The following is a 21,057-nucleotide window of genomic DNA, read 5'->3' as shown; positions in this document are numbered from 1 at the left end:
TTTTGGAGTTAAAATTCTTACAAATTACTGCAGGGACGACTAACACACTACGTGCGGATAGGCAGGCGATACCACGCATTCATAGAAATCTCCTTTCAAAACGCGCGCGCCCGTTGACATCCGGGTCCGTCGCTTCGGCGGAGTGATACCTTACATGAGCTATTGCTTTTATTAGCTTGCTCCCGAGAATAGCATCCAAGTGAGGCGATGCAACGGAGCTACAGGCTCACTACTACCACCCAGTCATGTTCCTTGGTCGTGGCTTAGGCAGGATGCAGCCAACAGTAAAAACAAGATACTGTGACGTCATGAGGAACTGGCCGGGAAGGGGTTGCTTCGCATGTTTGTATTAACATCTCAATTATTGGCATAGAATTTGAGATAAAAGAGGTACCATTGTCATCAAGACAAGGACGTTTTTTTTGATGAACCCAACATGCATTTTGTCTTCACGGCCATTTGACCGGTGAGGGAACGGCCCCAAATTTCCTTTCTAGTTAATATCAACTACTGAATCCCTGCCATCACGATTGGGACGTTGCGGGCCACATGGCGGCTTGGTGTACAGAAGGCAACTCGTTGAGGCTAAAAATAAATTCTCCTACTACGCCCTACATGAACAAAGGTTTCGATTTCCATAACGGGTATGCTCATACATACAACTATTCCTCATTATTTCCATCGCATTCGTTAACTTTTCGGAAACGCTGGCGTTTCATTTTTTTTTGTGTTTGAGATTGTAAAATGTTAAAGATAACTTAAATATTTATATATTAAAACAAAACCTAAAAAGAATGATCAAAAGGCTGACCTTCGCAAACAATTTCCATACATCTTCTGCACCCCCGCCCACTTAACGTACAACAAAGTACTAGTGTAGAAGTGGGAACATCAACTGGCCGACTGTGAATGGTTCCTGTAGGGGGCATCCGTGAGCTAGAACAAACAATTCCACTTATTATTCTCACATCAATTACGACATTTCGGTATTTTGCCTGTTTCCATAATCGATTGGTTAATGTTACAACTTTGTTAACCAACACACAACCCCGACAATCCGAACTGAAGTGTCATATTTTGCTGCGTTTCCTTTCGTAAGAACTCTTACAATTAACACGCGCTAGATATTTGCCTAAAGCAACCGCGAAAAAAATTCTAATTGGTTCGCGAAAATGAAATTTCGAAAATGTATAACTCCCGAAGGGTCAGAAAACTATAAACTGTCTTTCCACTTCCGGCCCACGGTCGCGGTTAAGAGCAATGATGCTAATCTATGCCTTCAACCATGGGAGGCAGGTAGGGGAAGTTAGGGCGTGCTAAATATAAACTAATGGCATAGAGGATAAAAGCCATCATATAATGGAACTAATCATACCTTGATTCTCAACCACGTTTTTTTAAACTATTTAACTATTGTAGGTTAGGCGTCCTGAAAAAATCACAGCCCCTTTGCCTAACGAGAAAGAAGTTTGAAACGCGAAGATTTCTTCCGCTGCAAGCCGTCTCCAATGAAAGTCCCGTCGCGTGAGGGATTCGTCGACGTCGTCTGCCCATGACGGTGGTCGGCTATGCTCTGACTGACCTTCAACAGGCGAGCGTTTTCGGAAGTGTGCTGCGCGTATTTTCATTTTGGCGCCTCGCGACATAAGGCGCGTCGGTGCCGTGCCCAGTGCCGTGACGTTATTGCGCCGCAGGAGCAAGCCCTGATGCGCTTCCTCAATAATTCTTACTCCGTTCCCGGACCACATCTTAGCTCGACAAATGTCGCACAGGCCCTATGAGAAAGGCAAGCCTTAGAGCGGCGGCAGCGCGCGCATGCGCCCAGAGAGGGGAGACTGCAGTGCACTCCGCCTACCACGTAGCCAATAGCAACGGTTTTCTTATCTTCTAGTTGTAACAGCATGGATTCTCCTCGTTACATTTAGCGATTACCGTGCAAAGGCGGTGTGAATTTGAGCTCCAGCGGGACTCATAATTCGTAGGTATCATTGGTTGTTGGACGTTGGCAATTTCAGCGTTTTTTTCGATTGATTGATCCATAAAATGACTGATTGATTGATTGACTGATCGGTGAATTCATTGATTGATTCATTCATTCGCTCATTCAGTCATTCTTTCATTTACTCATTTATTCACATTCCTTGGTAAATGCAATTATTCAAAAGCACTTATTTATCTCCGTACCTATTGTGAGAGGGCAAGAAGGAATTTATTTCGCAGGGCATTCGTGAATTTGTGGTCAGTCCTGTCGGTCTAAACAGTAAAGTGAGTGTTTTGACCTTGCAAGCGTATCATACCAGGAAAAAGAAATCCACACATGTAGCCTCAGCACGGTACACCCCGCGAGCGCAGGCGCACGTACGCAGCTGGTGGAAATCATTTGCTCGGATGTCGATGACCCAATTGATGACCTCACGACAGGAGCACTGGATGGCAGAATTTGGGGAACGTACAAATGGTCTCTGGTGATCAGGTTCTCCTGGAGCTCACGAAGGCCAAAAGTGGGAGCGAAGGTCGCCGGGTTAAGGGTTATGTGAACTCGAATAAATAGTGGCCAGGCTGTCTGGCTTAGAGCAGAAAGTGAAAAATACGATTTTTTAACATCAATATTCGAAGCTCTGCTCCACCCAAAAATAATTGATATAGCTTTCCATCGATGTTGCGGGAGTATGAAAAATACCTAACGTCAGTATCGCCGTTGCAATTGACAGTGGTGCACTAAGTAGCAAATATGCCACAAGACTGTTTGAGGCCTCTAAGATACATCACATACCAACCTCTATAATGGTACGACATAGACATGTTTACCTAAATCAAGCAAGCGTAAAGTACTGTGTTGTCTACGCCTTATTTTGGCTACGGGACCGCTTCTGCTGCTCGCGAAGTTCACACCTCATATCATCTCCCACCCCTTTGTTATGAAGAGGAACATACGCCGGCTACTTTTTATGCGAAATTATTAGAACGACGCTTGAGTAGAAAGTTTATTCACGCAAAATGTGCATAACATATGCTCGACATACAGAAAGAGGTCCCGTAGTCAGTGGCTGTGAGAGGACCTCATGTGCAATGTGGAAGGGAGGAATTTAATGTACATACCAGAGAAACAGAACTTCAGTAAAATGTAACGGAGACAAACAAAGTCTGAGTATACGTTTATAATCTCGCCGAAATTAGTGAAAATCAAGAAAAACACACTGCCATTGCAAAAACACGTGAACACCGAAAGCAACTCACAATGGACAATAAACAACCAAGAAACAGATTAACAGGCTTGCTAATTGACGTGATATAATGTTTTCAGTTCGTTTTAATTGCATTGAGGTAACTGCATGCTGTAAGGCGAAAAGGAAACTTCTCAAAGAATAAATTCCATAAAAATGAATGGTTTGCTTGGCGTAATTGAGAACTTTTGGCAGGAGAAAATATTGTTTAGCACAAACCTCACGACATTGTTATCTGCAAAAATAGAAGTAAAGTGCGGAAGATGATAGTTTGAAATCCCATACATTTAAATGCAGAGGTTATATTTAAGAATTTTCGGAACAGTTAATACATCGTTTTCAGGAAGTATGACGTAGCACGAGTGAGAAAAGGGCTTTACGTGTCAATTCTTGTTGCCTGCTTTGATATGTCTGAGCTTAAGTAAGATAATTGGTGTATGTGTTACGCCATGATACAATTTCAGTAAATCACGCTGCAGGCCACGAGCAGCCGTGAAGCAAGTCAGTTGAAAAGTAACTATGAGCACTTCGTGGCAGAATCGACCCAAGAATACAAGCAATACCAGTGAAGCCTGCATTCGTCATACCACTAAATCAAAATGGCTCGAGCTAAATTCTTAAGCTAGACCAATTAAATGCGTTGTGGTCTTGGACACAGAAATCGTAGACCAACGCGCGATGCACGCACGTTCAATACTATTCATCGGTAGCGAAAGGGGGGATCGAAGGGAGAGCTGAAAAATAGCAGAGGTGCTTGACAGCCACGAGAAGGTGAGGCCGCCATTACATGCACAATGTCTTGGGCAGTGCCCTCGGCTGCTTGTCGTCTCATCCGGTGGTTTTGTCTGTTACACCACATAGGAGCTTTCACACGTGCGCGTGCCGCGATATGTATTTTCTGGCTAACGAAGCTGGTTTATTTGGGGTGCAGAAGCGCAAACATTCCTCAAGTGCATTTTTTTCTTGTCGCTTGCAGTGTCCACTCGTCTGGGCCGCACCACTCGTGTCACTAAGCCGCATCTCCGCCGTTGCAGCTTAGGCTGTACACTACTACACAGTTAGTTTGGTTTTTCTGAAAATGTCGCTAGCGTCACCGTTTAGGTAAACGTGTATTATGGCTGAATGATGGCAATACATAATACCTAAATATCCAGATATTCCAGAGACAAGGACTCTGGCTGCGACATCACGGCTGTTTCACTGACTCACATTTGGTCGCGACGCACACATAACTAACCGAATCTGCGTAATGTCCACTCGGCGGTAGTGTGCAGTGACAGTGACCGCTGCTTTGACGGGTAGGTTTTGCGGTGAATGTCGCTGATATTTCCGCCCGAAAATCATGCAACTACCCGAGTTACAGCGGTATGAATAATAAAATCATTCGCGTTAATAACGATAATCCCTCAAAACAACTTCGGTGCTGCATCATAGGAGCACAAGCGAGGTGAGCGCAGTCGCTGTGCGCATATTTTACAAATAAATGTATTTGTATTCGCTCTTGCGCCTTCTATTACTGATGAAACATTTTTTTCGTATAAGACTTAGAAGTTCGCGTTTGACAGCAGAGCTTTCTAAGCTTTTAGTTAAGCCGTACAACATTACCAAACAAAGAATACCAAGAAAAACACCGAGCGCACTGGAACGTGCGACTCGTAAGGAGAACCAGGTTTCAGCCTGGCTTGTGCATGGACTTGCGCCACATTACGAGCTCGCAAAAAATGCGTACAACACATACTGAACTCACTGTCCAGCGTTCGTGGCGTGATATATTTCGTGCTGTTATACTCGCCAAATCCCCTCCGTTCGCGCCTTAAGTGTGAAGCACAGTTCCCGAGTTCGTGCTTCAGCCGCCGAGCTCGCAAAGCAGGGTGCCGCAGTTATTAAACGTGATAACCTGGTGCTCTACAGGTGACATGTGAATTCCTGAGAACCAGATGACCCGGGCGTCTTAGTCATAGAGACCTTTCAGCAGCAAGTCCGGAAGCCCTTGTTAGGTGCAACAGGTGCGTCTCCAACGAAGGAGGAGGGGCATCCAGCATTACACTACTAGTACTAGCTGCGCCCGTTTGTAACCTAAAATTTGATATTTTAGCGCTCTAAACTGCAAAACATTGTAATGGGTTATTTTTAGTAATGGTAGTATTAGATTACACAAAGAAGTAATTGTAAATGTTTATTTTTTAACTACTTGCTTTAGGCCTGTGTTATAAAATCGTTTTGAATATTAGTTTTTACATGTTTTCTGCTGTTGTGTGCGGGTTGTGTTACCCAGAAGTTTAGCCAAATGAAAAGCTTGCGCATTGCAGCCCATTATTTCGGTGTCTTGTGTTTCCCATACGTATGTGGTGTCAGATAATTGCTCGTTGCATACGAATGGACTTACGGGAAGTAATGGCCCCCGGAAATGCGTGACCGCCTGCAAGTAGGCAATTTCCGGCCTCAAAAAGGTTTCTATACAGGATTGTCATCGAGAGAGCGACCACTCACCAAGTTGATGACGCAGAACACAAAAAGCAACGATGTTCACTGCGAAGCCGAAGCATCTACATGCAAAGGAATGTTTCGTGCCCGCGTAAGCAGAAAATTCTCAAGCTAAATTCCAGAAATTATTGGCACCGCCAGGAATCGAACTTGGACCTGATTAGATAGGCGGAGCGAAATCCTGTCGTATCACCGACTAAGCTACGCTCACGTGAGGGGACGGGGAGACAGGCAGTGCACTCAGCTAGCACCGCTGTGTCTGTACCACCTGCGCCCATTGAAGGTTCTCGTGTGAAGAGCAAACTGCATAATGTATGATAATGGTGCACAGGTGGTTTGGGTTAGCAGCGAACGGGATGCCGTCTGGGGAGGGTGTTGGTATGGAGGGTGCTCTTTGGCAGCGACGAATAAAAAACAGTGAGGGGTGGACGTCAGAAAGATGACGCCTTAGCCCCTCGTCGTACACTCTAATCCTGGTAACCCATAATGTAACTTCTAAACGGAAGTAACCTATAAAATAAAGGTTACAATGGATTCATTTTGATGTTTTCTTTATCCCAGTCCGTTCTAAGGGTTATAAGCGTGAGGTTAAAAGCGATTTATGGGTTACAATAATGATTTATAGGTTACATCAACAAAATCTGACATGTAACCTCTACGTTGTAACCTATAAAACGCCCTGTAACCTCTAAGAGATGCTCGTCGTGCCTTCTCTCCCGGCGGCCGTTGATTTCTCCGTTGCATGACGGGATATAGAGAAATGGCGGCGCCGGCAGGCCCGGTGGCCGCGTTTTCGCGCCACTCGAGCCTTTTAACCGCTGTGATACCCCTACGATGAAGCGAGGATTGCTGTTACAAGATTTATTTGTCGGCGTGAATCGCGGAGGCTGCGGAGAGCCCATTTCTGACTGGCAGCGCTTCACGGCCCGTTCTTCTACGACCACCATCAAGTTCGCATGTTGGACCAATGCCCCGGCGCGAGTGAAAGCGAACTCGGTGAGTATATTCCCGTGACGGTTTCGGTGTTTTCATTGGATGTATCTTTTCGCTGGGGGCTTTTCAATTTGAAATTGCAGCATTCGAGAGGGATTTTCGTTACCTGACTGGTTGCTGCGCTGGACGTTTTCTGTTGTCCGCGACGGCATTTGAATGAAATCACGGGCTTGCGTTCGTTGCGTCAGACTAGAGCGGACGATCGGGAAAGCACAGATAACGGCGCCCGTGACCTGCTTTCTGCTCTGTTTGCGCGCCTTCGTCATGTGTTGAGCGTTTTCTTTACGCTGTTCGCTGCATCGGGCGCACTTGACGAGTTATTGGCCCATGTAATTGTCAGGTAGCTCTGTTTGAATAATTGATTTTTTTCCCATTAAAGTCTTATATTATCGCGCTATTCTCTGGGTATTATCATTTTGTTTCAGTCGTCGGGAAATGTTCATTTTTCTCGCTGCATATATTCGGAATGGTGTCCATTTTATTGGTCTTGTAGTAATATATCCGGATAAACACAAGGTGTGTGCTGCAGAAAAGTAGTCCACTAAATGCTGCCCGAAATTTCTAAACTCACTTTTGTCCAGCAGAAGCCTCTTTTTTGTGAAAGTTTGCCTTACGGCACAATAAAAAGTTTTCGTATGTACAACACTCCTCATTTTTTTCATTCTTTTCCTTGAGTGGGTAAATTTGGCGTTAGTCATTTTGAGACAGCGGGCCATTTCCACCATGTTAAGTGGTTTATTATTCTCATTCGCACAAATCAGTCGTTTATTTATGCGCGTGGTATTGCAGGGCAAATGATTGTCTCGCGTGATCCTAGTGTAGTGCAGTAAAGCGACTTTACAGAATGGTGGTATGTATGAGCTAGCATGCAGGCTGCTTGATTGTTGTTTTTTGATGATACAGAAATTGTGACGAATTACACAGGGACAGGTGCAGGTGTAAAAATGGGTTCTGCACCCTCATCGGATCCTGGCAGTTCAAAAAGTGTGGTTGCATCTGGCTACCTATGCTATGACTTATCAGCACTACTGTTTTTTCTTGCAGGCAGTGTTCCTTGAGCTGACAACCAGGACTCCCCTGCGTATGACACAAGTTGAAATGAAGTCTGATTTCAGCGGAAACAACGGTATGAAAATGCAATAACTAAAACATATTCATTCAAATATTCTTTGTAAAGATGGCACCCAGGCCTGCACAGACAAAAGTATGATTCACTTGTAAAAATGCGAGGCCTTTCCTCAAGTGTTATGATGTTATATTTAGTATCTTATTTTGCCTCATGTTTAGTGACTCTTTCTATCAGTTCGTTACTACATGAACGTTATGAATTCACATAACGATTTCCTCAGCATGGAGCTTTGTAGTTTTTCAGCAACTCTAGCTATTCTATAAGATGCGTGGTTTCGCAGAGCAAACAAGTACTCTTTTTCTAAAATAGCTCTGTAAGAAATCTCCAGTTGTTAGTGAGTGCTTGTGCTGTGTTCTTTTCTTCGTCTTGTCAAGTTTGAGGTGTTCTTTCATTATGAATGTATACCAACTGCCCAGTTCTAAAGCCTATTACATTTTAACCCAAATAACCCTTCGAGTCATTACAGGTACAGACCTCCTGGGAATGCCACTTGAAGATCGGCGTAAGTTCTAGATGTATCCTCTCCCACAACACATCTGGACGAAGAAAAAATGTAAGTTGGCGATTCCTTTTTACTGATAGCCGAGGAAGTAACCACCGATAAGAACACTTTACTTAAATGAAAAACGTTTCGGCTTCCACGTGGGATCCTTGTTCAAAATGAAACTGCCAGTACAGGGGGGGGGGGGGGTTGTTTAAGTACAGCCAAAAATGTGACGCAGGTGGCGTCAGCATCGTGAAAGCACGTTTCCTGGGTTTAGTGCGACGTTCGCTCTGTTTTGTGTACTAGTGATTCCACATGAAGGCGCGGAAACGTTTTTTTTTTTTCTCTTTTGCAAATGTATGTCAGTTTATCTCGTAGCCCAAAGTTTCTGCCTGTTCTGGGTGAGCATGCAGAAACATTTCGCGAGATAAACTGGAACACGGCACGATTAAAATTCGGGAAGGTTGGCCGGTATGACTATAGTGGCTTCGCGTTGTTCTGAACAATGCGGCCAAATTACTGTGTGTAACGATTACTGAAATGATGTGAAATTATTAGGAAAGGCCGTAAATCACTCCTCTGGTGTGGCCTTTCATTTCATTCTCTGGTCTCCGTCTTCATTTCCGTGCAATATATTTTTCGTACTTCACATGCCTGTGGTTTGGTGTGAGGGGCTTATGGTTGCACTGGATTTTGTTCTTTTTCTGAAATTTTCTGTAGATGGCTCTTCAAGGTGGGGAAATCCAAGTGACGGCCCCTCACATATATACCTCCATCTGCGGCAGCAGGGAACAAGTTATTCAGATGACCTGGGGAAATCTTCAGCGTGCCCTGATTTTGTGCCTGCTTGTGTACTACCTAAATTGCGAAGCTTATCTCTGAATTTTTCCAAGCGCCTTTTTTCATGCAGGAAATTATAGATACCATTTAAAGTTTGCCCAAAAGACAGATTGAAATTGGCCTAGAAACTTGTTAGTGCTGCATAAAAAACGATAACTTGGCGTGGGAATCACAACTCAGGTGGATGCAACTCCAAGCTATCCAGCGGCTCGATGCTGCGCTGGCCCGGCAGAGGCGAACGGAGACTACTCCTAGTAGCCAATGATGAGTCAGGCAACATAGAGGTCTAGCGAGACAGAGGGGTGGCGAAGCCCTGCGCGGCATGACCCACTCCCTCACACGCCGGATAGTGATAATAAAGTCTTGTTCTCTCTCTCTCTCAGGTGGAACTGTAAAGAGGAACCTAAGAGGGAAGTGTAAAGATGGATTCGTAAATACGAGTGAATTCCAAGTGTAATATTAGACTGAGTGAAACGGAGAATGTAGGGAACATAGCCATAAACACTGCTTTGTACGAAAAAGTGAATTTGTAATAAATGTTCTTTCTACTTTCCCACATTCTGCGTTTTTTCTGTGGGGAACCATGACCACAACGCTGTACTGGAAAAGTGCACCCCTGAGAACCACCTTATAAATGTAGCTCAAACTCGAATTAACCTGAAATTGTTCAATGGCAGTATCCAAACAATTTGGAATGCTTTGCATACATCCGTGCAAATATTGAGGTAAAGAATTTGTATACTTGGCCATGTTTGTGAAGCTGTTCACGCAACATTTATTGAATTGGTTTAATAAGGATATATGAATAAACCGAATTTTACCTAGAAGTCTAAAGCAATATAGGAAACACCAATTCGCCCAGGAAACCGCACTCGTCTAATACTCATTATGGAACGATAATAGCGTTGGGGTGGTTCCCAGCTTTGCTTTTTAATAAATAGCCCACAGGTGTTTCATAATAATAAATGTAAATGTTCAAAACTACCGATGCCAAACTTCAGGAAATGCGTTCCGGTTAAATGCGCAAATATGTGTGCATGTACTGCAATTCTCTTTTAATAATCATGGCCTAGGTTGTCAGACAAGAATTTTTGGCTTAAGGCTATGTTATCATAACTTTGGCGTCCTTTTGAAGTATCCTATCAAGTGCATGTTTCCACTCAAGCTTGGTTTCACTAAAGCCTAATGTTTAACTAAAACTCAATTTAGCAAAAGACCTATTATTCATGTTTGATACTGGTTTCTTAAACGGCACAAAACTGATGCAAACATCAAATTTAGTTATGCCTATTTATAGGACTTAAGCGTTGCCAATACTCAAAGATTTTTGGGTGACAATCTGGGTAACGATTATCGAACAGGTAATGCAATGCATATATATTAAGAGAACATTTTCAAGCTTTTTGGCACTGCTGTTTTAGGAATTATAAAAGTAACTTCTCTTTTAGCCCCAGCCGTGCGGCCAGCAGTTTATTCAAGGGACGAAGAAAAGACACCCGACGCAAAAGTTTAGACGGCGCAATGGACAGCATGGTCGCACATATCTTCCACTAAGGCAATGTTTGTTTACCACGCGGGAAAGGCGCCTTCGGGGTGTCGCCACAGCGGCGCCGGCGAAAGCGCGCCTGGCGCGCAATATCACACCTTCCAATTTCTGGGGCCTTGGACGGCGGTAGATGTAACTTATATAAAGGTATACATGCTGAAAGCTGCAAGGTAACCCATAACTGCGTAACCCTTACGTGTATACGTATATAAAGGTTACGAAGATATAGGTTACATTTGTACCTTATAAATTATAGGTTACAAAAATTCGAAAATGTATACCTCTATTAAGGGTTACCCAGCTTAGAGTGTAGCCCTCCTCCTTACCTTTAGAAAGACGCTGTCTGCCGGCGCTGCAGTGGTCGGGACGCCGCCCTGCCGAATTCAAGGTAACGGGTGGCAGAGTATCTGGTTTGCCTATTTCTGTAGCCGTGTGTGCGAATTCAAGAGACGCCGAATGGTAATCATTGTAGGTGCCGGTTCCAGCTTCGTAGTCCAACCACCTTTACAGCGTGGATTGTAGCCATTCTTTTTTAGGATACATTGATCCCAGTTGCGTAGCCATAAAAGTGTTTCCTGGGTTGTTACGCACCAGGCGTAAAAACGACAACACCAACAAAAAACTCTGCCTTAAATGTATGTCCTTCTGATACATCGATAAATATGACGGGCTAATTGCATTGCGCAGTCTAATACCTACGCAACAATACGAGTGCGCAATAATACCGAGGACTTCATTCGTAAAGAACTAATCATTTTCTCACACACGGCCACTTCAACAAAACATAAGGCAAATGAACCAGAAAATTTGTGAATAATTACCCAAACACAAAAGTAGGTTCCAATGTTTGAAAATAAACGCCTTCCGTCAGGGGAAAATAACAGCGGCATTCGTGTGTGGTCCCCCAATATACGAAATTTCTGTCAGTTTATTTAAAAGAATGATGCATCGTGCGTGCATCGGACGCAAAAGAGAGAAAAATAAGGACAAAATTCTAGGTGGGAGGCTATTTTTCTTATTAAGGTCACCTCCTGTAGTAATACCATCGTTGATAGTGTGATACCTTACATTTTAACATATCCATTCCAGGTGGAGATGGGAGCCATAAAAACAGCTCTTCTAAGCTACGCTAACCTAAAGAATCACAGTGGCATTTAAATGAGAAGAGCATTGTGAAAGTTGAACATCCAAAGTTGGGATCATTGTTTTGTATTTTGTCTGCTTAGTGTCTAAATGTAGCTGTACGGGCAGGTTTTTGAAAGCCGGTTTTGTGAAATTGCCAATGATTATTGAGTAAAACTCAATATGAGCAGTTTGGAACGATAAAACTGGGCTTGAATATTGGGGTGCTGTCTGGAGAATGTTTTTACCTAGGCAAACAAAAAAGTAAAAAAGAAAAAATGCTCGTAAGTGTTAGGGAAGAGCACTGATCACTGTCCTCATCACAGAGGGGCCGGTGAGGTTACGTACAGTAAAAAAATCATATATACAATACACTTCACCAAGGAGAATAAACGTCTTTGGTAGCTGTTTACTCCCTCATCTGAGGGAAAGTGTGCTGGTTAAGTGCGTGAAAGGCTGTGAAAATTCTGCGCCTTTTTCCTACACCTTGAAACAAGAAAAGAAGTACAGGAAGAAGTCATCTACATTTGCAACAAGTTGTCTAATTTGCTCCGTTAAGAAGGCACATGCGTGGGCCTTTGTTGCGCCAGAGATTTAGAGCCACGTGTGTGACTTGAAGTGATGCAGGTTGGGTAACCATTCTGGGAGCCGTTTACAGCTTCACACTGTAACCACTTTCACAGCATGGATTGGAGGCAATTTTCGCAGGATACCTTGACACCAGGTGGGTAGCCAGAAATATTTTTCGTGGGCTGAAAAGGGTAAAAACAATAAAAAGAGACTCCGTCCGAACAATATGTCCTTGTTATGCTTGAATAAATGCGAAGTGATCTTTGATTGCGCGCGCTAATATCTACGTAAAAATGCGAGGGCGCACAAGACCCGGAGGACTTCAATCGTAAAGAACGTATATATTCTCCCACAAATACAACCCATACAAAAAGGAGCGCAAATAAACCAGAAAATGCGTGAATAAAACTGACACAGAAAAGTAGGTGCCAATGTTTTAAAATTAACTCCTATGGTCGGGGACAAAAAACAGCGGCAATAATATGTAATCGCGCAATACACACAATTAATGTCACTTCATTTAAAAGCTAATCATTATGGAGGATGCAGCACTCAGTGAATTTCTGGAGTTGTTCTGATACTGACCCCCCCTCCAACACCTAGCTACGCGAATGCTTCATCTGCACTACTTTATGCAGCCTTTCGTGTGATGTTTTATAACAAGGCATCAGTTTGTATCACCAACTGCTCAAAATGAACAGGCACTATCTCCTTAGCGTTAGTAATGATAGGATACAAAAAGTAAGGTTTAATTGAGAAAAAAATAGGAATGGTTCTCCTATACGGGGACCCAATCGATGACCCCACAATAGGAGCCCTGTATGGCAGAACGTGGTGTGTGTACAGGTGGTCTCTTGTGATCACGTTCTCTTGGAGATCACGCAGGCCGAGAGAGGGAGCGAAGGGCGCCGGAGTAAAGGTTGTGTGAACTATTAAATAGTGGGTTACTGTCTACCTTTCACAAGAAAGTACAAAAAACAAATTTTAAGTGCTATTTGCAGGAGCTCAGTCCCACCAAAAATAATTTGCATGCTTTCAATCGATACTGCGGGAGTGTGCAAAACATCTAACGCCAGCATCATGGTTTGAATGAGATGGTGGCACTAAGTAGTAAACATGCCGCGAGCCTATTTAAGGCCTTTGACATACGTCACATACTATATTCCATAGACGTGGGACATGTCCATCTTCACCTAATTCAGGCAAGTGTAAAGTACTGTGCTGTATCACCCCATTTCGGCCACGGGACGGCTGCTGCCTCTCGCGCAGTTCACACCTTGTTTCTCCTTCCACCCGTAATCGAGATGAACATACGTTGGGTACTTTTATGTTTTCTTGCCAAATCATTATATCAAAACGTGGGCAGAACGTTTATTTGGCAAAATATTCATAACATATAGAAGATATACAGAAAGAGGTCTCCGACTGTAAGGGGAGCTCTTGTGGAGTGCGGAAATGGGATAGATTTAATGTATAAACCAGAGAAACAGAACCTCTGTAAATTGCAATTGAGACAATCAAAGGGTTAGTATACGTTTATAGACTCCCCGAAACAAGGGAAAATGAAGGCAAAAACACTTTCATTGCATAAACAGGTGAATACAGAAAGCAAATCCCACTTAACAATAAACAATAAAGAAACACAGGAGCAGAGTAGCTAGTTGATATAATATAATCTTCAAGTTTACTTTATTGCATGAAGGGAACGAGATGCTTAAGGCGAAAAAAGAATACTGTTCTAAGAATAAATACCGTGAAAAGGAACAGTTTGCTTGTCGTAATTAGTGTGAACGTTTGGGAAGAGAAAAGTTTGTTTAGCCCAAACCCCGAGAAGTTGCTATTTGCAAGAGCAGAAGTTCAGGAATATGGGTGTTTGTTATCCCATACCTATACATAAAATGCCGTAGTTGTGAAGTTCGGTAACAATTATTATTTTGTTTTCGTGAAGTATGACGTAGGGTTAGTAAGAAATAGTTTATATGTGTCATCTTATGGCCTTGTTTGATTTGTCTGAACTGAAGTAAGACGAGTGGTGTTTGTGTTACCCCATGATATATGCAGTATATCACTCAGCTTTCCGCCAGCACCCGCGAAGCAAGTAAATTAGAAAGTAAATATGGCCAATTCGTAGCAGAATGTCACCCAAGGGCACCAGTAATACCAGTTAACCCAGAATTCCTGATACTACAAACTCTCATATGGGTCGAGCTAACTTAAGGTAGACCTATAAAATGCGTTTCGGTATTCGACACAAAAATTATCGACCAACATATGGCGCACACAGGTTAATTACTATTCATCGGCATTGAAAGCTGAATCGACGCAAGTGCCGCTGGAAAATACCAGAGGTGCGCCACAGCCACGCAAATGTAGGGCCGCTACTAGAGTAAAGGTGTATTCAGCGTCGTCTAGCGTTCGTTTAGCGTTTCATGGTATGATATGCGGCGTGCTGTTCTACTCGCAAAATCACCTCCGTACGCGCCTGAAGTGTGAAGCACAGGCGCCGAGTTCTTGCTTCAGGCGCCGAGTTCGCCGAGCAGGGTGGCGCAGTTATTAGCGCGTAATGACGCAGACCACTTCAGGCGGCAAGTGAATGCCTGAGAACCAAATGATCCGCGCCTCTTAGTCACAGAGGGCTTTAAGCGACAAGTGCGGAATTTCATGTTATTTGCGACAGGGGCGTCTCCCACGAAGAGTGGCCTCCAGCTTAGGTGTTCCCGGGCTTTACACAAATAGTGCCAGCTGCGCCCATTTGTTTTATAAAACTTCAGATAATAAAATATTGAATTTAAAAAAATTGCGATGATTTTTTTGTAATTACAATATTAAAGGACACTTACAATCCCGTGTAAATGTTCGTGTCAAATAAAAAAAACCCAAGCGTTAGTAATAAAATTAACAACAAATACCTAGATTTTACATGTTTCTACCTGTTGTGTCCGCGTAATGTTGACGACCGCTCAAATAAATTATAACCTTGCACATCTCTATCAAACTAATCGTGCTTGCTCGTAACTGTTATGTATTGTGGCTATTCATAAAGAATTTTCGCAGATGTTAGTTTGTAGAACCAATGGCAATTGGAAAAGTGCGCCCACACAAAAGATCGCAATTTCCGGCTTCGGAAAGATTTTACTACACGAAGGCCATCCAGGGAGCGACCACTCACTATGTTGGTGACCCAGAGCACTCAAAGCCACTCTTTTTACTGCGAAGCATAAACCTCTACCAGCAAAGGAAAGTTTCCAGTCCGCATCAGCAGAAAACTATCTAGATAAATTACGGAAATTACTGGTAACGCCAGGAATCGAACCTGGTCTAGATTATATACGCGGAGCGACAGCCAATTGTGTAACGAACTAAGCTATGCGCACGCGAGAGGACGGGGAGCCAGACGGTGTGCTCAACGAGCACAGCAGCGTGTCTACCACACGCGTTCATTCAAAGCTATCGTGGAAGTGCAAACTGTGAATTGTGTGACAACGACGTTCCCGTGGTTCGGATTAGCCGCGAACAAAAGGGCGTGTGGGGAAGGTAAGGGTGCGGAGGGTGCTTTTTGGCAGCGACTCATGAAACAATACTGAGAGGAGGGAGGGAGAGTTATGACGCCCTAGTCGAGTGTGCCGCCCTCCTACTCTCCCTTCGCCAGACGCTCCTGTCCGTTTTCTTTCGGCTTTCGCTTCGGTGTTCGCTCCATCGGATATGGGAACGCCGCCACTGCGAAATCCAGGTAACGGCAGCCAGAGTCTCTGCTTCCAGTCTTTATATAGCCCCGATTGTGAAATCAAGTGACGCCGCATGGGTAATCCTTGTGGGTTTCGTTTACAACTTTGCAGTCCAAAAACCTTGACAGCGTGCATTGTAGCCAACTTTTTTTCTCTTTTCCGCCTGCCTGAAAATCGGAAGGTGGAAACTGGTGACAATACCATTAGAAATTCGTGAAGACTATGGTAAATATTGTCTGGCAAAAAAAGAATCTGGAGGAAAATTTTAAAATCTCATGTCTGGCGCCTTTTCTTGGCGCGACAAGTTGCTGATAGGAGTGGCAGACAGTTATACTGTTTTTTTATGTTGAAACAGTTAAAAAGGCGGTCCTTTGTAAATAATCAAATGTTTTTTTTTGTACGTGTGGGCCGCAAAGCAGCATTGATGGATGGAGACGTACTGCGCTTGAAAGGGTCTTGTAGTGCCTAAGGAGGACAATTTGTAAGGCGGCTGACACAATTCAAGCAAAGATAATTGCTGGCGGTGTAAATGTTTTATTATTGGCCACCTTCAAAAGTCTCAATTTAAGGTCTTGTTCATTCCTGTGGCCGGTGTTTTTAAATTTCTCGAGCAGAAAGGACACCGCTTGTGTTAGCGAGACAATTTTCCGAAAGATAGAGATCGACGATACAGTGACAATTTCACAGCGTTCCTACGCCACTATTGGTAGAAAATGTAAGAAAAAAATATAGTTGGCTTTGCTTTTCATCAAACCTAGAAATAATACTCTTGGCGAATTAAGGTTAGGCCAATCTCCGTAGCTGATTAGTAATAAATGTTTCAGAACACACCCTCTGAATTGGTTATAAAAAGGTAATAAGGCCCTGTAAAAACACGAAAAAGATAAAAGCCAGCACGCAATCGGGTGATAGCCTTACCACCCTCTCTCCTGAAAAAAATGTTCTGAGGAAGTCGACTCCACAATTAGTGCTGTGTTATTTCTTCTCCTTGCGACAGAGCACACATCCACGAAACCCGGCCAAAGTTTGAAGAAGCAAACTCTCAGTGATTTGCACTATTATTCTGTTTATATATGTAAAAACCGCAACATATGAGCCGTGGTATTTTATAGGCTTCTAAAGCACAGAGCACGTGATATGCGTTCGAAAAAATTTTAGACAATTTTGTGGACGAATAAATCCAATATCAATTGCCCTAGCACGTGACCTTCGTACACTATTGGGCAACTATTTGCAGTGTACAGAAGAAAAGGACTTCTTAAATGTGCTGAAGGTACTATGACTGCAGGGGGCAAAATAAAAGCACACCGTATTCACACCAAACTTGATTGGATACCATGCGTAAGAAATTGTCGGGTTCAGATTTAGGAATGCTAACTAACTGACCCTCTGATGTGTTCTGTGCGCCATCCCTGTGCGCCAATCGGCACATCCCTGAATAATCAACAACAACGCAGGGATGTATACACGCTGCGGCAGGGCATGTGCTCTGCTTACCAAGTACATACATTCCAGGTGGTTAGAGATTCGGAAAAACGTAAAGCCACGTGACTCGAGCGGCAGCATAACACGTGGGCGAGGGTACTCTGCTGTTACTCCGAGCACCCCGCACCACACAGTCGTCGTATCGTACGGGTCCGAATAGTGCGTTGATGCCTGCTCCCACTATTTTATTTGGTTGCACTTTTATGCCAACATTAGCCCTCCTCCAAATCCTTTTTCTTACTCTCGTTTCTCGTACCAGGAGAGGTAAGTGAATACGAAGATGTTTCTTGCGATGTCTAAAGTATTGGTGCATTGGCCAGTCGATCCCTAATGCTTAGCTACGCTCAACAAAATCATCAAGAGACATGTGGTTGGCTTTCTTTCTTATGTATACTAACAGGGACGCAAACGTGAAATGAAATAAAAACCGGAGATGTATATTTAAACAACAGAGAATTTGCTATTTATTGTCTTAAACATAACAGCTGCTGCGATTGCAATTCGATGAATCCATCACTTGCATCAAACGCACAAGAAACAATGGGTCCTACGTAGTTTTGTACTCGAACACAAGCTTGGCTTCAACTCTTGTTCCTGGCCTGATAAGGTTGCAACGCTTCCACGTCTTCAGCTGGGAACCAGATTACAAATGGAGGTCATGTAGATGACAGTCATATTTATTAGCAATGGTCATGTGTTGACGGCAAGCATAAAATTAGATACCTAATTATATGGCAAACCAAGCAACACCAATTCATCCTTTGCTCTTGATATTCAATCAAAATTGCAATTTCTCCATGATGGTGTTCAACGAAGGTTCAGAGGGGCCCTAAGGTTAATGACGTCCCTATATCGAGTGTTCTCCTCAATCCATTGTTTTACCCTTCCAATCTGGACGGTGGCAAAATGATTCTCCTAGTCACCAACGATTCCCTGACGAACGTAAGGGAATCGTTGAAAGGGAACCCCATGAAAGGAGCACTGGATGGCAGAACTTGGAGTACATACAGGTGGTCTGTGGTGATTGGGTTCCCCTCGAGCACACGGAGGCCGAGAGGGGGAGCGAAGGGTGCCGGGTTACGAATTCTGGGAAGGGCCAGGCTGTCTCGCCCAGAGCAGAATGTGCGAGAAACTGTATTTCATTTATAAATGTCACAACTTAGTCGCACACAAAAATTATTCGTATGGCTTCCCGTCGATGTTGCTGGAGTATGCAAAATATCTAGCGCCAGAATAAAGATTCGATTTTACACTGGCCCACTAAGAAGTAACTACGCCACAAGACTATTTCCGTCCTTTAACTTAGATCATGTACCATCCTCTACAGCGGTGCGACATAGCCATGTTAACATAAATCACACAAGCATAAAGTACTGCGTTTTCTCCGGCCTTTTTTTGCCACCCGACCGCTCCTGCTGCTCGCGCTGTTCACACCTGTTGTCTCCTTCCACACGTCATCAAAAGGAACATACGTTGGCTCCTTTTGTGCTGTTATGCGAAATTATTATATCGATGCTTGGGAAGAACATTTATTTGTCAAAATATGCATAACGTATGCAAGATACACAGAAGAGTTGCCGTAGTCAGTGACTGCAAGGGGACCTCATGTGCATGTAGAAGTGCGGATTGTTGTAATGTACATACCGGGGAAACAGGACTTCAGTAAATTGCAATTTGAGACAAACAAAGTGTGAGTATACCTTTGTAATGTCCCGAAACAAGCGAAAATCAAGAAAAACACACTGTCGTTACAATAAACGCGAATACTGAAAGTAACTCAAAATGAACAATAAACCATTAAGAAACAGAGAATATGCTACATGGTTGACATGGTGTAATCTTTACACTTCGTGTTATGACATTGAGGGAACTGGATGCTTTAAGGCGAAAAAGTAAACGATTGTAAGCAGAAAGTCCCTAAAAATGAACGGTTTGCATCCCGTAATTCGCGTTTAAGGCAAACTTGGTGACATTTTTATTTTCAAAATAATAGTACAAGAGAATTTCGATAAACGGAAATAGCTTACACGGAATTGCCACCTAAACAGTGCAATACATTATGAAGACTTTATACAGAACCAACAGTTGGTTGGTTTTGTATTCAAATAAAGTAAAAAACTCTGTGTAATCGGAACTGACATTTTTGCGTCCGCGTATAAACGGAACCAGAAATGGACCTTCTTGTGAAACCCATTGGCATGAGAATTTGCTTTTTACGGTTCCGGCTGTTTTAGTTTTAATTTTTTTTTCTTCCTCCATGTTTTTTGTTACCATCGTTGGCGGCCTCGTAAGCCACGCCTGGTTCATGGTCAGCCGTGTTAGCGCAACGAATGCAACATCACAGTTCTTGTTCCAGTCTTTCAGTCTTGATTCAAGACGGCGAGGTTACAGGGCTCAGCTCCTGCGGCCTCGATCGTGCTATTGTGGAGGTAATCGGTATTCATTACCCCGTTGCCTTCTTCTCAATTGGGCGGCTCTTAAGCACGCGCGAAGTTGAGGCTTCTAGCTTCAGGGAAGATGGAGTTGCAAGGACTCAAACAAAAAACACGCATGCATTTTATAGTGCACAACAATTTATTATTGCCAAATCAGCTTGTGAATGCTGTGCCTAAACCTCTTGCAGTTTTCTTGCTTCCTGCAAAACTATCAGGTTAATTCAATTTTTAGTTGTTAGTTACATTAAATGGTATTAAAAGTGTGTACACACGTAAATTTGCACTTTCACACATCTATCTCAAGAAACCTAACTCCTGTTAAACGGAAAAAAATTGTTCGGTCCCTTGGAGTTCCATTAATAACAGTCTACGACCTGTGTAACCCCATGATTTATTGCAGTAAATCACTACCTACGCCGACAGCAGCACTGAAGCAAGTCCGTTGGAAAGTAATTATCAGCAATTTGTACCAGATTCGACCCAAGGGGACCAGCAACGCCAGTCAAGCCTGCATTCCTCATACCACTGAATCGATATGGCGTGAGCTAACTAAGCTATACAAACTAAATGCTTCCTGGTCTTCGACACAGAAAATATCGACCACCGCGCGGTGCACGCCGGTTAATTACTGTTCATGGGCCAATAAAGCTGATGCAAAGTAAGGATCCCTGAAAAATACCTGTGACGCGCCACAGCAGTGCCTTCGCCATTTCTCTGCAAATCCACTGGTTTTGTGAGTTACAGGAAATAGCAGCTTTCGCAAGTGATTTTGCCGCGATGTGTTTTCTGGGTAACAAAGGTTGTGTATTAGACGGGCAGAAGCGCAAATGATCCTCAAATGCATGTTTTATCTAGTCGCTTGTTGTGTCCACTCGGCAGGGCCACACCACTGATGTCGCTAAGGCACATCTCCGCAGTTGCGGCTTATGCTACACGCGACAGTACAGTGTATTTGGTGTTGCTGAAAACGACGCTAGCCTCACGAATCCGGTAAACATGTGTTAATACTGAATGGTGGCA

The 21,057-nt window shown here is 43.5% G+C and overlaps 1 long non-coding RNA gene across 2 annotated transcripts; it reads left to right on the top strand.

Moving 5' to 3' along the window:
- The first annotated feature begins 6,438 nt into the window (after positions 1-6,438).
- Positions 6,439-9,702, top strand: LOC144149310 (uncharacterized). Of its 2 annotated transcripts, none has more exons than XR_013318259.1 (5): positions 6,439-6,704; positions 7,746-7,827; positions 8,297-8,383; positions 9,035-9,334; positions 9,538-9,702. It is a non-coding gene; the product is annotated as an uncharacterized LOC144149310 (long non-coding RNA). The 2 variants fall into 2 exon arrangements; XR_013318260.1 differs by lacking the exon at positions 6,439-6,704 and adding an exon at positions 6,712-7,041.
- Positions 9,703-21,057: the final 11,355 nt, after the last annotated feature.

This window comes from Haemaphysalis longicornis, unplaced genomic scaffold (genome assembly GCF_048455015.1).
Source record: "Haemaphysalis longicornis isolate Haplotype H1 unplaced genomic scaffold, Haemaphysalis longicornis Haplotype H1 scaffold_8, whole genome shotgun sequence".
NCBI classification, from domain to species: domain Eukaryota; kingdom Metazoa; phylum Arthropoda; class Arachnida; order Ixodida; family Ixodidae; genus Haemaphysalis; species Haemaphysalis longicornis.
This window is presented reverse-complemented; position numbering and strand designations above follow the sequence as displayed.